General features: G+C 41.8%; 1 long non-coding RNA gene across 1 annotated transcript; it reads left to right on the plus strand.

Annotated features, from left to right (window-relative positions):
* Positions 1 to 1,722: 1,722 nt before the first annotated feature.
* Positions 1,723 to 12,779, plus strand: LOC129461978 (uncharacterized). The gene is made up of 4 exons (XR_008650740.2): positions 1,723 to 1,931; positions 2,865 to 2,954; positions 8,450 to 8,763; positions 12,627 to 12,779. It is a non-coding gene; the product is annotated as an uncharacterized lncRNA (long non-coding RNA).
* Positions 12,780 to 15,826: the final 3,047 nt, after the last annotated feature.

Raw genomic sequence — 15,826 nt, forward strand, 5'->3', positions numbered from 1 at the left:
CAGCCATGTGTCACTACACGCTTGTTTGTTTGTGTCTTCGCATCTCCTCCTGCTGCATTTTTTAAAACATTTTTATAGTATGCAGTTTTGCTTAATAAAGTATTTTCATAGCATCTGGTTTCCCCTCCAACTTCTTTCTATGGGCCCTCTGGCTACTGTTGCCAGATGCGCACAGTTGTCCTGCAAGGCTGAAGCTGTCTGGGTTTATCACATGCCCAGGAACAAGCATTCCAGTTGCTCCAGGAGGGGTCGGCGTGGGCTGTGGACGTGGCAGGCAGGCTTCACACGAACTTGGGGATGCCCTGGGCCTTGGGCAGCGACGTGGTGGAAAAACCTGTTCCTGAAGGCAAGCCTTGGCTTATCCCACGTGCCAAATTCTAGGGGACCAGCTGGCCATGTTTCTGGAACTTTAAAAGGGGTCAGTGACCCTGGTGGACCATGTCCTCAAAGTCCCATCTCGGGGCAGGAATGTGGTCAGACAGCTGGCTCTGGACCAGTAATGAAGGGTGGGCAAGTCGGACCCCAGCCACTCCATCACCATGACGGCCTGCGTGTGTTTGTGTGGCCTCATTCTCTTAATGAGGTGGGCATGGGATATCTGGCAGGGACTAGGAAGGAATCAAGCCCAGTGTCTGCTAACATGCACTGAACGCTGTGTAGACGGGGATTAGGTCCTGGGGGCTGTAGATGGTGGTTGCTGGGCCTGTGTGCTCAGGGCAGTCTCTCGAAAGGCACAGTTGGGGTTTCTGAACAGGACCTGGGGAGACAGGCCGGTGCTCTCAAATGCTGTTTCCCCCAACTGGCAACCAGTGAGAAAAACGCCTGAGTGGAGGTCTGACCTGCCCCAGTCTGGAGGACTGATGCTCTCTGGAAAGGTGGCTAATGTGTACTGTCTGCTGTCTCCCTGTCTGCCACTCCAAAACTTCAGGGCAAAAATAATCCAAGATTGTCAGGATGAGCCTGGTGAGGGTGGCACCTTTGGGGACAGGCGCTTCAGCCTGGCAGAGTCTCCTCCCCAGGCTTCTTGGGGAGCCTGGACGGCAAAAGCCTGCTTTGGGAAAGCAGTCAAATGAGAGATGTGTGTGTGAGCTGGGTTGCTGGGCAGCATGCACGGACAGTGCTCTTCTCCCTGGCTCTTGTAGAACTTGTTCATGGCCTGTGTGATGGTCTCTTGGTAATTCCCACCCCCCCACCCCACAGATAAGATGAAGCCAGCATAGCCTGGGGGTGGGCAGATGTACAGGATCTACCCCAGGTCCCCTGGGCATGCCCACCTGCCTCCGATGTGTCAGGGAAAATAGGTGAGGCCCCTTTTTGTTCTCTAAATGTTGGCAATGGTCTATTGCAGCCAAATGGGAACAGGCAGGCAGGAGAGTGTCTCATCTCGAAAGAAGTGGCTCCTGGAAGCAGCTGGGAGGTGGGAGAGGTCCCCCATACTCCCCCAACCTGTTCTAGGAGCAGGAAAAGGGGCCTCTGTGACAGCCCTCCTCAGTGGCGCTCACTGTCTGAGGGGTGTCCTTGCCCAACCCAGGTGCACACCCATCTGAGATGGCCTTGCATGGACCTGGTTGGGAAGGTTCAGCTACAGCAACCACTGGAACCTGCCCACACCTAGTGTCTCCACTCACGTGTGGAGCTAGATGTTCCTCCCTCCTGTAGTGGTACAGCCAGAGGGGCAGAGGGGACAAGTCACTGCTGCAGTTCCCATCTGGGTCTGAGTGGGGGTCAGGCTTGGGTGCCCATGTGTTTCCCAATTACCTGGTTCCATGTGGGGGCTTCATGGACAGGAGTGGTGCTTTTCCAGGCCTCTTTTCCATATGCCAGCTACAGGCCCAGGTTTCCCAAGTTTCTGGAGCCCCTCTTCCAGCCTGGCAAGCATGGCATGTTGTAGGGGAAGGACATCAAGCCTACAGGCAGCAGAACCTGTCTGGGTATGTTCTCTAACCTGGAGGCCCCTGGCTGTTTACCTCTTTGGGTGAGTCGGCTTAGGATCTCAACATTCTTGTAGGACTTCAGAAGTGTACAGACAGTGGCCCAGGAGGGAACAGGGGCTGGGAGTAGCTGCTAACCAGCGTGGTGGGGGTTGTAGGGCTCAGTTTGGTCTTGCAGGGAATTCAGGGAGGCTTGGATTTGCTGAAGCTCTAGACAAGCTTGGGCTTGGATATGGAAACAGCATAGAGCAGGGGCCGTTCTGCACACTGGACTCTGAGTAGTTGCACCCCGGTGCATCCATAGGTGTTCCTCACCTGGAGCACAGCTGTGGATAGAAGCAGGGAGAGCTGTGGAGGGAAGAGGAGGAGGAGGGAGTCTCAGGGCAGCCCCAGCATCCAGGCAGGGCCTCTGCAAGTGAGATGCAGATCCAGCCTGTTGGCCACTTAGCAGCTGCTTAGCCGGCTACAGATCACCTGACCTCTGTTCACCAGTAAATGGGGGTTGCAGTAGCACTTAACTTCTGGGACTTCTGCAGCTTGAAGGGGCAGCAAACACCACGTGCTGAGAAAGCGCTGAACTCAGGCAAGCTTCTCCAAGAGCACCACAGCAGATTAACATCCAGCCTGTACAGGACACCATCAAATCTCCCCATCCCTCATTCCAACGGAAGAAAAGGGAGTCTCTGTCCTAGGGGAGCAAGCACAGGCCTATCTATGCAGTGGGCACACGGCCCAGGTGGGGGAAAGGCCCTTGGATACGGGCTGGTTTCACCAACCATCTGTGGGTTGGGTTTGGCCTGGACCCCTGCACTGCAGGAGGCCAGTAGCCCCCTGCATGGGAGAGGACTGGGAGGTGGTTGGGAGGTCTGAGCTTTGAGGGAAGCCATTATTTGGCCTCATGGGAAGTGGTGCAGGTAGTTGTTGGTGGCTCAGTTTTGCAGGACCTGGGTGATCACCCAAGGAGTGAAAATGGCCTTTTTATGAGAAATTGCCAAAATTGATGCAAGCTCATCAGTCGAAAAGGTGAGTAATGCTGACAGTTGGCTTCACCTGCCCCTTCCCCACAAGTAACTGGTGTTCAGAGGTGGATTGGGTTCCTTCCCAGCCTTTCCCCTTTGCATGTAGCTGTGCATGTACTTTTGTGTGCACACATACACATGTTCCCTGGAGGGGTTACTTTTTTTATTTGAGGGGATAACTAGTGAGGCAGCCTGACACTTGCTTATCTTTTAAGTGTGGAGTCCTCTATGGGGTGGGACTGGGTACTTACTAGCTGGCCTCTGCCAGCTGTTTGGCTGCCCCAGTTTCTGCCCTTCACAGACATGCTGGCCAGCTGTTGTGACATTCAGTGGCCTTGTTTGCAGCTAGTGTGATGAGGCAAGTGGATCCAGGTGCATTATAAACTGAAAAAGCACACAACATGCAGAGGGAAAGGATAAATGACCATGTGTGTCCTGCTCTGCTAAAGTCCACATCACATGACTGAGATGAAAAACATTTTTTCACCTAACATTTGGGCCCTGAGAAACGGCATCTATGTTTTACTTTTTACTTATAACAGAAGAAATACTGCCAGGCTTTCTTTTCCATTTTCCCCAACTCCCACTTTACCCCGTCAAGTTTACCTACCGCAGAGAGAAAGCGGAGCTCGCCTGGTTAATGAGAGCCTGAAATAATTTGAGCCAGGTCGCTGTGTAAAGGTCAGAGTGCTTCTGTCTCCTTGTGCCTCACTTGTGCAGCTCGGATATTTCATAGCTCCCTGTATACAGGTAGCTGTGTTACCCTCCTAGCTGCTTTCTTGGTTTGATACATGCATAAGAGCATGTGGGAGCACTTCAGGTCTAGGGTCGTGGGAGGACTGTTCTGCCAGCCCAGCTCATCCTCCAGCTCAGCCTGCAGCATGGCTTCCTCCATCTGATTCCAGGGTGGGAGATGGCAGGTCTCACACTGACCTCAAGTTTATGTGACTTTTTCCACCTCTGCTTTCCCAGACAGCCCCTGCTGTGGGACTTGTAAGGAGATTTGGGAAGTCAGTATCTACTTTTCTTGTGTGGGTGTTTTATAAATTAGAGCCCTGGAGGGGAATAAATGTTAGAGGTACTCCAAACCCCTAACGTATAAACATCTAAGCCTGGCCCTTTTTTGGTGTTAAAATATATACAACATAAAACTTACCATTTTAACCATGTTTAAATGTACAGTTGAGTGGCGTCCAGTATAATCTGTTATACAACCATCTCCTTTATCCATATCTACAACTTCTTTATCATCCTAAACTGAAACATCAAACCCATAAATAAGTCTTTGAATAGAAGACTGATGCGTTTGACTCCGTAAAAATTAACACTTTATAGGCGAGAAAAATGCCTCAATGTCAAAGTCAACAGACTGGGGAAATAGATCTGCAACATACATGACAGACAAAAAGCTAATTTGGGTAATATATACATATATATATTTATATGTGTTTATATATTTATGTATATATTTATATATTTATGTGTGTATACATATTTATATATTTATGTATGTATATATTTATATATAAATTTATATATATTTATATTTATTTATATATTTATTTATATATATGTAGCTATGTAGCTATCCTAAATTATTAAAAGACCAACAGCCAAATTGAAAAATGGACAAGGGATGTAAAGAAACAGTTCAAAGAAACATGTAGATTTTTAAATACTTGCTAATTTTTTTACTGTGGTAAAATATGTGTAACAGAAAATGTAAGTACGTTAAGTATAAATACATTGTTGTGCAACTATCACCACTATCCCTTCTAAACCTGTCTTATCCCAAAGTGAAACTCTATCCACGGAACAATAGCTCCCCTTTCCCTTCCCCCCATCCCCTGGAAACCACATCCTACTTTCTGTGTCTATGAATTTAACTGCTCTAGGTATGCTATAAAAGTGGAAAGCATGGAGTATTTGCATTTTTTTTGTTTTAATCTTTTCAAGGTTTATGTTGTAGCATGTATTAGAATTTCTTTTTAAGGCTGAATAATATACCATTGTGTGTATTGATCATACTTGCTTATCCATTCATCTGAAGATGGACATTTGGGCCTTTTCTACCCTTTGGCTCTTGTGAATGCTGCTATAAACAGGGGTGTGCAAATTCCCACTTTCAGTTTTTTGGGGTATATACCCAGATGTGGAATTGCTGGATCATACGGTGATTACTGTTTTCCACAGTGGCTGTGCCATCTTACTTTCCCACCAGCAGTGTGCAGGAGTCCTGACTTCTCCACATCCAGCATTTGCTGCTCTTGGGGGCTTTGTTGCTTTGGTTTGCTGGTGGTGGTTTGTTTGATGGCAGCTATACTTATGTGTCAGTTGGTATTGCATTGTGGTTTGGATTTACATTTTTCTCATGATTAGTGATGCTCAGCACCTTATACTGTGCTTACTGGTCATATGTATATATTGTTTAAAGAAATGTGTATTTTAAAACCTTTGCTCATGTTTAAATTGGATTGTTTTGTTGTTGCTGGGGTCTTTATGTGGCCTGGATATTAATTACTTATCAAATATATAATGGTGAATATTTTTTTCCCTCCGTGATTTGTATTTTCAATCTATTGATTATAACTTCAGATACATACAAGCTTGGCACTTTGATGAATCTTTTTATGTGTTTTTTGTTGTTGTTGTTGTCTGTGCTTTCACTGTCATATCCAAGAAGTTATTGCCAGATTCTATGTTATGAAACATTTTTCCTATGTTTTCTTCTAAGGGTTTTATAGTTTTAGCGCTTACAATTAGATGTTCTGTCCATTTTAAATTAAGTTTTTTATACGGTGTAAAGGGTCCAACTTTATTGTGTTCCATGTAAATATTCATTTTTAACACCATTTAAAATATACTGTCCTTTCCCCAATGAATAGTGTTGACACCCTTGTTAAAAATCATGACCGTGTTCTTTGGTTCTTTATTTCTATTGCATTGGTCTTTATGTCTGTCTCTATGCTGGCACAGCCTCGGTTTGGGTACTGAAGCATTGCAGTAAGTTTGAAACCAGGAGTTGTTAGTCCTCTAACTTTGTTAGTTTTTAAGATTTGATTTGGCTACTTGGGGTTTTTTGAGATTTCATTGGAATTTTAGAATAGGTTTCTCTATTTTTGCAAATATTGAAATTTTTGTAGTGATTTTATTGAATCTGTAGGTGACTATAGACAATGGCATCTTGACAAGGTTTTGTCTTCCAGTCCGTAAACATGATGTCTTTTCATTTATTTGTGTCATCTTTAATACTTTTCTGCAATGTTTATAGTTTTGCTGTACAGGTTTTTCATTTCCTTGGTGAAGTTGGTTTCTAAGTATTTTGTTCTTTTGTGCTATCAAATGATACTGTTCTCTTGATTTCTTCTTCAGATAGTTTGTTATTGTAGAAATAAAACCAGTTTTTGTGTGTTGATTTTGTATCCTGCAGTTTTGCTGAATGTTATTTATTGCATCTGATAGTTTATCTCACAGAAACTAAAAGATTTTTAATATATAAGATTATGTCATCTGCGAACAGAAAATTTTATTTTTTTAAAAATTGGAATATCTTTTATTATTTTACTTGCCTTATTGTTCTAACTAACTAGAACCTTCAGTACTGTATTAAATAGAAGCAGCAAAAGCAGGAATCCTTGATTTTGCTCTTAGGGTAAAAGCTTTCAGTCTCATTATAATGTTAGCTGTGTGTTTTTTTTAAATATAACCTTATGTTAAGGTGCTTTATTCCTTTTTATAGCTTATTAAGAACATTTTATCATGAATGTGGGTTAAATTTTGACAAATGCTTTTCCTTCTTTGATTAAGATGATCACATGAGGGTTTTTTCCTTTATGTTAATGTGATATTACGCTGATTTTCATGTGTTGAAACATACTTTTATTTCAGGAGTCAATTATGCTCATTCATAGTGTATAATCCTTTTAATGTACTGCAAAATTGGAATTGCTGGTATTTTGTTGAGGATTTTTGCATCAGCATTTGTAAGGGATGTTTGTAGTTTTCTTATGGTACCTTTGTCTGGCTTGGTGTCAGGGTAATACTGGCCTCATAGAATAAGTTAGAAAATGTTACCTCCTCTTCAACGTTTTGAAAAAGTTTGAGAAAAACTGGTGTTAATTCTGCTTTAAACGTTGGGTAGAATTCAACAGTGAAGCCATGTGGTCCAGGCTTTTCTTTGTTGCTGGGTTTTTGATTACTGATGCCATCTTCCTGCTGAATCTGCTTGCTGAATAGGTTTATTCAACTTTTCTGATTCAGTCTTAGTAGGTTTTTTGTTTCTAGGAATTTGTTCATTTTATTTAGGTTATTCAATTTTTTAGTGTATAGTTCCTTATGGTCCTCTCCTACATTCCTTTTTTACACCAAAAATTTGTTAGTAATGTACCCATTTTATTTTTGAGTTTAGTAATTTGAGTATTCCCTTTTTTTCTTGGTTGATCTAGATAATATTTTGTCAGTTTTGATCTTTTTCAGAGAACAAACTTGGTTTTGTTGATTTTTGATATTTTTCTGTTCTCTATTTCACTTATTTCCACTGTCGTCTTTATCATTTATTAAATTCTGCTAGCTTTTAGTTGTCCCTCTTTTAGTTGTCCCTCTTTTTCCCTCTGTTTTTAGTTCCTTACGAGTAAAGTTGTTGATTCGGTATCTTATTTTTTATAATCATCGATATAAATCTTTCCCTTATGCTATGGTTTTTGATGTATCTCTTTTGGTATTACATATTTTTAATTTGTCTCTAGATATTTTCTGTTTTCTCTTGTGATTTCTTTTATCCATCCTTGAGGGTTTAATATCTATATTTTTAGACATAAAATATATAACCTACAAAATTTTCTTGATTTGTTACAGTTTTATTTGTTGTAAGTTTTTATTTCAGAATTAATGTGTGTATCAACATTTGTTATGTTCTCATAAACTTTGTAATACATGGAGATTCCTGCTCCACATATGTAAGCCTCTATATGAATATTATTTTGAAGCATTTAACGTTTTGTTTTAATATTTTGAAGGTCTAAATTAAATTGAGATTTTGGTTTCTGAGATGATATCATGGTAGGTGACTGATAAATGCTTAAAAATTAGCCAAAACTAAAAATTAAGTTAAAGTTTACCTTCAAGATTCAACCTGAATGAGTCACCCTGTATTGCTGGTAATAAAAAATAAGTCTTTAATGGTATAAAAGCAAACTTCAGAGAATGTTTTTTCCCCGTTGACATCTAAATTAAAAGCTGTAAAACATTTTGATGGCCTTATGCATTTTTTACTTTAGAATTCTGACTTTTTCTGGTTAAATTTTGATGGCCTTATGCATTTTTTACTTTAGAATTCTGACTTTTTCTGGTTAAAATTTTTCCAAACAGATTCCTGTGTATTTGAAAGACAAATAATTTTTTTAGTTGAAATGCTTCAGCGGTTAAATAAGGCCATGAAACTTTCTTGAACTTGTGGGAATCCATGAGAAAATCTGACATTATGTTCTACTCTCTTGGAAGGTAGAAATATCGTTTGACTTCTGTTTTGCTGACAAGAAATGTGGTCCTGACAAGGCTACCTGGGACCATGACCTCACAGAAAACGCTGGAGCCCATCTGTTTCCAATCTGCTGTTTTCCAAAAATTAGGGAAGTTCAGCTTTCCCTTTGATACTCTCTGTTTCTAACAACCCCAATGCCGGGGCTGTCCTGCTTCTACAAGTGACAATGACAAATATAGACCTGAAGGAAGATGAGCTGATGGCATTCCCAGCTTATTACCACTCCTTGGGGGCCTTATCTCACATACATGGATTCAACTCATAGACTCAGCTGGTAAGTATCTATTATTCAGCTACATTAGAAGTGACTGCTTAAGACTCAGGTGTGTGGTGAAATGAGGCAGAATTTTCTCAGCGGAGTGTTAGAATGTTCTCCTCATAATTACCATCTTACTATCACTAAATCATAGCTAAAATAAGGAAATTATTCAAGAAGAAATAGAAATATAATCTTATGAGGACATAAATTTAGAGATTTGTGGAAGGCCCTTCATAATTTTATGGTGTTCTCTTTGAGCTGGGATTATAGTTGACATTTCATTATAATATGTTAGCTGTTCTAGACTTTATGCATTTATGTAAAGTTTTCTTTGTTGTACTTTAAGTTCTGGGATACATGGGCAGAACATGCAGGTTTGTTATATAGGTATACATGTGCTATGGTGGTTTGCTGCACCCATCAACCTGTCATCTACATTAGGTATTTCTTCTTATGCTATTCCTCCCCCAGCCTCCCACCCCTCAACAGACCCCAGTGTGTGATGTTCCCCTCCCTGTGTCCATGTGTTCTCATTGTTCAACTCCCACTTATGAGTGAGAACATGCAGCATTTGGTTTTCTTTTCTTCTTTTTCTTGAGACAAAAGTTCACTCTTTTTGCCCAGGTTGGAGTGCAATGGCATGATCTTGGGTTACCACAACCTCTGCCTCCTGGGTCCAAGCGACTCTCCTGCCTCAGCCTCCCAAGTAGCTAGGATTACAGGCATGTGCCAATATTCCTGGCTAATTGCTTGTATTTTTAGTAGAGACGGGATTTCTCCATGTTGGTCAGGCTGGTCTCAAACTCCCCACCTCGGCCTCCCAGAGTTCTGAGACTACAGGTGTGAGCCACTGCTCCTGGTCTGGTTTTCTTTTCTTGTGTTAGTTTGCTGAGAATGATGGTTTCCAGCTTCATCCATGTCCCTGGAAAGGACATAAATGCATAGTATTCCATGGTGTATATGTGGCACATTTTCTTTATCCAATTTATCATTGATGGGCATTTGGGTTGGTTCCAAGTCTTTGCTATTGTGAACAGTGCTGAAATAAACATACAGTGCATGTGTCTTTATAGTATAATAATTTATAATGCTTTGTGTATATACCCCATAATGGGATGGCTGCGTCAAATGGTATTTCTGGTTCTAGATCCTTGAGGAATTGTCACACTGTCTTCCATAATGACTGAACTAATTTACATTCCTACCAACAGTGTAAAAGCATCCCTATTTCTCCACAGCCTCATCAGCAACTGTTGTTTCCTGACTTTTTAATAATCGCCATTCTAACAGGTGTGAGATGGTATCTCATTGCGGTTTTGATTTGCATTTATCTAATGACCAGTATTGATGAGCTTTTTTTTTTTTTTTTTTTTTTTTAGACAGAGTCTCGCTTTGTCGCCCGGGCTGGAGTGCAGTGGCGCAATCTCGGCTCACTGCAAGCTCCGCCTCCCGGGTTCACGCCATTCTCCTGCCTCAGCCTCCGAGTAGCTGGGACTACAGGCGCCCGCCACCGCGCCCGGCTAATTTTTTGTATTTTTTAGTAGAGGCGGGGTTTCACCGTGGTCTCGATCTCCTGACCTCGTGATCCGCCCGCCTCGGCCTCCCAAAGTGCTGGGATTACAAGCGTGAGCCACCGCGCCCGGCCGAGCTTTTTTTTCGTATGTTTGTTGGCTGCATAAATGTCTTCTTTTGAGAAGTGTCTGTTAGTTTCCTTTGCCCAGTTTTCGATGGGGTTTTGTTTTCTTGTAAATTTGTTTAAGTTCTTTGTAGATTCTGGATATTAGCCCTTTGTCAGACAGATTGCAAAAATTTTCTCCCAATCTTTAGGTTGTCTGTTCACTCTGATGATAGTTTATTTTGCTGTGCAGAAGCTCTTTAGTTTAATTAGATCCCATTTGTCAATTTTGGCTTTTGTTGCCGTTGCTTTTGGTGTTTTAGTCATAAATTATTTGTCCGTGCGTATGTCCTGAATGGTATTCCTAGGTTTTCTTCCAGGGTTTTCATGGTTTTAGGTCTTATGTTTAAATCTTTATTCCATTTTGAGGTATTTTTTTGTATAAGGTGTAAGGAAGATGTCTAGTTTCAGTTTTCTGCATATGGTTAGCCAGTTTTCCCAACATGATTTATTAAATAAGGAATCCTTTCCCCATCGCTTGTGTTTGTCAGGTTTGTCAAAGATCAGATGGTTGTATGTGTATGGTCTTATTTCAGAGTTCTCTATTCTGTTTCATTGGTCTATGTGTCTGTTTTTGTACCAGTACCATGCTGTTTTGGTTACTGTAGCCATATAGTATAGTTTGAAGTTGGGTAGTGTGATGCCTCCAGCTTTGTTCTTTTTGCTTAGAATTGTCTTGGCTATTTGGGCTCTTTTTTGGTTCATGAGAATTGTAAAATAGTTTCTTCTAATTCTGTGAAGAATGTCATTGGTAGTTTAATGGGCATAGCACTGAATTCTTTTATAAATTACTTTGGGCAGTATGGACATTTTAATGAATTAATTCCCTATCCATGAGCATGAAATGCTTCTCCATTTGTTTGTGTCCTATCTGATTTCTCTAGGCAGTGGTTTGTAGTCCTCCTTGAAGAGGTTCTTCACTTCACTTCTTAGCTGTATTCCTATGTATTTTATTCTCTTTGTAGCAATTGTGAATGAAGTTCATTCATGATTTGGCTCTCTACTTGACTGCTGTTGGTGTATAGAAATATTAGCGATTTTTGCACACTGATTTTGTATCCTGAGATTCTGTTGATGTGGTTCCTCAGCTTAAGAAGCTTTTGGGGTGAGATGATGGGGTTTTCTAGATATACAGGATCATGTCATCTGCAAACAAAGATAATTTGACTTCCTCTCTTCCTATTTAAATACCTTTATTTCTTTCTCCTGCCTGATTGCCCTGGCCAGAAATTCCAGTACTATGTTGAATAGGAGTGGTGAGAGAGGCCATCCTTGTTTTGTGCCAGTTTTCAAGGGGAATGCTTCCAGCTTTTGCTCATTCAGTATGATATTGGCTGTGGGTTTGTCATATATGGCTCTTATTATTTTGAGGTGTGATCCTTCAACAGCTGGTTTATTGAGAGTTTTTGACGTGAAGGGATGTTGAATTTTATTGAAGGCCTTTTTTTCATCTGTTGAGATAATTGTGTTGTTTTTGTGTTTAGTTCTGTTTATATGAGGAATTACATTTATAGATTTGCCTGTGTTGAACCAACCTTGTATCACAGGGATGAAGCCATCTTGATTGTGGTGGGTCAAGGTACCCTTATCAGTCTTAGGTTCAGTCTTTTTACATAATCCCATATTTCTTGAAGGTTTTGTTCATTCTTTTTTGTTCTTTTTTCTCTATGTTTCTCTTCCTGTCTTAGACAGATAGTTTTGAAGCTCTGAGATTCTTTCCTCCACTTGGCCTATTCTGCTAGTGATACTTGTGGTTGCATTGTGAAGTTCTTGTGTTGTGTTTCTCACCTCCATCAGGTCAGTTATGTTCCTCTCTAAACTGAATATTCTGGTTGTCAGCTTCTGTAACTTCTTTTATGATTTTTAGCTTCCTTGCATTAAGTTAGAATGTGCTTCTTTAGCTCAGTGAGGTTTGTTATTACCCACCTCCTAAAGCCTACTTTTGTCAATTCAGCCATCTCAGCCTGGGGTCAGTTCTGTGCCCTTGCTGGGGAGGTGTTGTTGTCATTTAGAGGAGAAGAGGCATTCTGCCTTTTTGAGTTTTCACCGTTTTTGTGTTGATGCTTCCTCATCTTTGTGGGCTTATCTACCTTTGATCTTTGACGTTGCTGACCTTTGAATGGGGCTTTTGTGGGGTCTTTTTTGTTGATATTGTTGTTGTTGCTTTCTGTTTGTTTTTAACAGTCAGACCACTCTTCCCTAGGGCTGCTGTGGTTTTCTGGGGGTCCACTCTTGATCTTCATCACCTCAGTCTTTCCTGCATCTGGAGGTATCACCAGTGAAGGCTGCGAAACAGCAAAGATGGCAGCCTGATCTTTCCTCTGGGAGCACCAGTCCAAGGGGGTACTGACTTAATGCCAGCTAGAAGCTCCTGTAGGAGATGTCTGGAGACCCCTCTTGGGAGGTCTTGCCCAGTCAGGAGGAATAGGATCAGGGACTGCTTGAAGAGGCAGTCTGGCTGCCCTTTGGCAGAGCAAGTGTGCTGTGCTGATCCCCAGGAGTCTCCAGAGCCAGCAGGCTGGAAATGCTCAGTCGGCTGAACTGGGGAGACAGCAGCTACCCCTCTCCCTGGGGACTTCATCCCAGGGAGAAATCAGAGTTCTGTCCATAGAACTCTGGCTGGAGTTGCTAAAATTCTGATGGGGAGGCCCTGTCCAGTGAGGAGGGATGGATTTGGGTCTCACTTAAAGAAGCAGCCTGGCCACGATCAGGCTCAGCAGCTGTGCTCTGTTATGGGGAACTCCTCCTGGTCCCTGGTGCCAGCAGGCTAGAGCGGCCAACTCAAACCACAGACATAGCGGCTGCCCTCCCCCCGGGAACTTGGTCCATCTCTGGCTGTCTCCAGCCTGCTGCCGCTGGCCAGCTGGAATTCCCAGCCAATAGGTCTTATGGGGTGCTGTGGGAGTGGGCCTCAGAATGATGTCACTTGGCTCCCTGGCTTCAGATCCCTTCCTAGGGGAATGCATGGATTTGTCTCTCACTTTGCTGGAATTCTCGGGGCAGAGGATGTAAAACTCCTGGGTTTCCATGCATGCTCCAGTGAGCCAGCGAGCACTCCGCCGAGATTCCACACAGCTCTGTGCTTCAGACCCAAGGCCATGGCTGAGCTCACCAGGGGACCTCCTGATCTGCAGGTTGCAAAGATCCGTGGGAGAAGCATGGTTTCTTGGGCAGAGTCGCATAATCACTCACCGCCTCCCTTGGCTGCGAGTGGGGGCTCCCCTAGCTCCGTGTCACACCTGGGTGGACCATCGCCCCACTTGCTTTTCCTCACTCCCTGTGGGTCAAGCTGTCTGCCTAGTCAGTCCCAATGCAAGAACCTGGATACCTCAATTGAAGGTGCAGAATTCACTCGCAGTTTTCACTGCTCTCCGTGAGAGCCGCAGGCCACAGCTGCTTCTAATCAGCCAGCTTGGCCCCATCTAAAGTATGATTTCCTAATACATGAGATGTTTTAAATACATAACAATGTTTATCACAAATAATATTTTGTCACAATGTGATATAAAAATTGCTAATAAATCCTTTTTAGGTTACCACAAAGCTATCTGGAAATGTAACATCTGCCATTTATAAAATTTTTGTAGAGTTAATAGAACTTTACCTGAAGGGAGGCTGGCAATATGCATCATGATTTCAAATATTGTATTAATTGTTTTGTAATTTTGTGTTTTTTAAAACTAAACTTTTTAAATTGGTTGTATATTAACTTAGGTAACACTATTTGGTGATGAGAGAATAATAATTTGCAAAATATAAGACTTCCTTACTATAAAAATGCCGCTGTTTTATATTACTACCATTTCCTCTGAAAGTTTAAAATTGTAATTTTCTAATTAAAATATATATTCACAAATGTGACTTGTAAATGTTAATATTTATAATTTTAGGGTTTTTTTTTTGCGTTTGGTAGGGATAGGGTTTTCTGTGTCTATTCTTCTTCAAAATAAAAGGTAGAGAGAATGGAATCAGGAAAAGTTAAAACACAAAGGAACACAATGATGATGATAGAGATTATTCATTTGCGGCTGGCCAGGGCCTAAAAATATCAAGAAGAAACATGATCAATAGAAAACCTGCATGTCCTTGAACATTATAGAATTTTTAATTTCTCTTAAAATTATTCATGATAAAAATCTCTGTACTTTGCACATTTAAGAGAGATAAAATCAGAGTGCAGGGTCCTCCCTGATCCTGATAAGAGCACCCGAAGCACAAAGGATGTGTCTTTATCTCCTCCCAACTCCACGGTGGAAACAGTTGCTCTGGTTATCTTATCACAGTGATGCACATAGATATGATGGCCAAAGAGCTTGCACACTTTAAAAAAGAAATGTTGGCTGGGTGCGGTGGCTCACATCTGTAATCCCAGCACTTTGGGAGGCCAAGGCTGGTGGATCACGAGGTCAGGAGTTTAAGACCAGCCTAGTCAAGATGGTGAAACCCCATCTCTACTAAAAATATAAAAATTAGCCAGGCACGGTGGCAGGAACCTGTAATCCCAGTTACTTGGGAGGCTGAGGCAGAGGAATCACTTGAACCAGCATGGAAGAGGTTGCAGTGAGCCAAGCCGAGATCTAGCCACGGCACTCCAGCCTGGGCAACAGAGTGAGACTCTTTCTCAAAAAAAAAAAAAGTTATATTATGTTGAGATTAAAAAAATAAATGACATGATTTGTCTACAGATCTTCATTACTCTACCTCATTTATATTAAATTTATGAACAACTTAAATAATAAAATAACACATAGGGCTTTTATTATTATTATTGTGATCATTTCTTTGTCAACATCATTTTTACCATATTGTATAAACAGCATCGTAAGACCTGTGACTGGTCATTGACAATATATATAATATGTGTATATTTGTACACAGGATCTAGCTCTGTCATTCTTGCTGGAGTGCAGTGGCACAATCACAGATCACTGCAGATTCAAACACCTAAGCTCAAGCCATTCTCCCACCTCAGCCTCCCTAGCGGCTGGGACTACAGGCATATGCTGCCACAGTCGGCTAGTTTAAAAAGAAATTGTAGAGACAGAGTTTTGCTATGTTGCCCAGGCTAGACTTGAGCTCCTGGCCCCAAGTGATCCTCCAACACTGGCCTCCCAAACTGCTGGGATTACAGGTTTGAGCCAGCATGCCCTGCCTGCTCATATATTCTTCAATAATGAGATAAGAAAAACCTATCACCAGGCAGGATTTCTGTCTTTTATCTCTGCAATAACAGTTCTACTACTTTTTTCCTCAACAAGCTAAGAATTAAATGTCTCGAGATCAAAAATGTCCATGTTAGTAAACATTGTGATTCTGGCTGCACCCTGCATTAAGTGAAATTGTCAGAGAAATTGAGACGTATTTTAGTTATTTGGTTATTATCATAATTATTCTTTTGGCATT

The sequence above is a fragment of the Symphalangus syndactylus genome, chromosome 14 (genome assembly GCF_028878055.3).
Source record: "Symphalangus syndactylus isolate Jambi chromosome 14, NHGRI_mSymSyn1-v2.1_pri, whole genome shotgun sequence".
Classification (NCBI taxonomy): domain Eukaryota; kingdom Metazoa; phylum Chordata; class Mammalia; order Primates; family Hylobatidae; genus Symphalangus; species Symphalangus syndactylus.